This window comes from Gekko japonicus, unplaced genomic scaffold (assembly GCF_001447785.1).
Source record: "Gekko japonicus isolate JY-2015 unplaced genomic scaffold, Gekko_japonicus_V1.1 scaffold132, whole genome shotgun sequence".
Taxonomy (NCBI): Eukaryota; Metazoa; Chordata; class Lepidosauria; order Squamata; family Gekkonidae; genus Gekko; species Gekko japonicus.
The window spans coordinates 149,426-150,537 of record NW_015173677.1 but is presented as its reverse complement, the minus strand read 5'-3'; positions in this window follow the sequence as shown (position 1 = coordinate 150,537).

Genomic DNA, 1,112 nt, shown 5'->3' with positions numbered 1-1,112 from the left:
CCTGGCTAGGCAGGGCTCTGCCCACGCCCCCCTTTTGTCTGTTGCAGCCTCGTGCTCGCCCGCCCACCCGGTTAACCTAGTGTAGGCTGAGGCTGGTCGCCCAATTGGGGGCCAGGTAGGAATTTTTCGCTATCACCCAAGATTGGCAATGAGGGTGGTGGTGTTTTCGCCTATCTTACACTGGATCATTGGAAGTACGGGTAAGGGTGTGGCTGCAGTAAATAGGTCGGTCACTTTCGTAGAGTAGGGCAGGGATAAGGTAGCGGAATCGGTGAGCACCTTAAGCCCTCCCGTCTTTTGGGAACTGGGGGGTCTTCAGGAACGGCTTGCGGGCTATTAAGGCCCCGGGCGGTAAATGGGGACCCCCTAGGGGAGCCTCTTGGGTTAAGCACCTCTCTGCAAACTGTAAGGTTTCAGGGGTAGGCGCTCCCAGGAGGCGACCCGCGGCTAGGCTGCTGGTCGCAAGCCAGGCTAATGGCCCAGGACCGGGGTTGGTGCATCGCCCATTTGTATCAGACAAGGAGGCTGGTCAGCCTGACACCTGCCTTGTCTGTTCCGCTAATCTTGAAGTGCTCCCTTGCCGGGTTTTTGCTGTCCCAAAATTGTATATAATTAATAAAGTGGCCCTTGTTTAATCCAAAATGGTTGTCTGTCTCGTTATTCCCCTGTGGGGGCAAATTTAGATCTAACTGCTGTATACATAGGACAAAATAGTATATAGTGAAGAATGTCCTGTAGGACTGAGGCACCACATATACAAGAACGTAAGGCCAGCGGTATTTGAGAGTTATCTCCCCGTGAGTAGAGCCATCAGCATTGTCTGAAAACATAAGGAAGTACGTGCCTTTCTGAGATTTTGAGATGTAATATTCACTAGGTATTTGATATTTTATGCCAATAAAGGTAATGTATTTGTATTTTGAATAACTTAAACCAAGGGGAGAATTTAGCCCTAGAGATTGTAAAACTGTCCAATAAAGCATCACATTTATAGATACAGCTTCATAAGTTGGTGCCAATATTGAGAGCCCCCCCCAAAATCGTCTGGAATAGTAGGCAAATATGTTGTTGTAACATGTAGACCAGGATGTATCTCTATTTGACATTAGTTG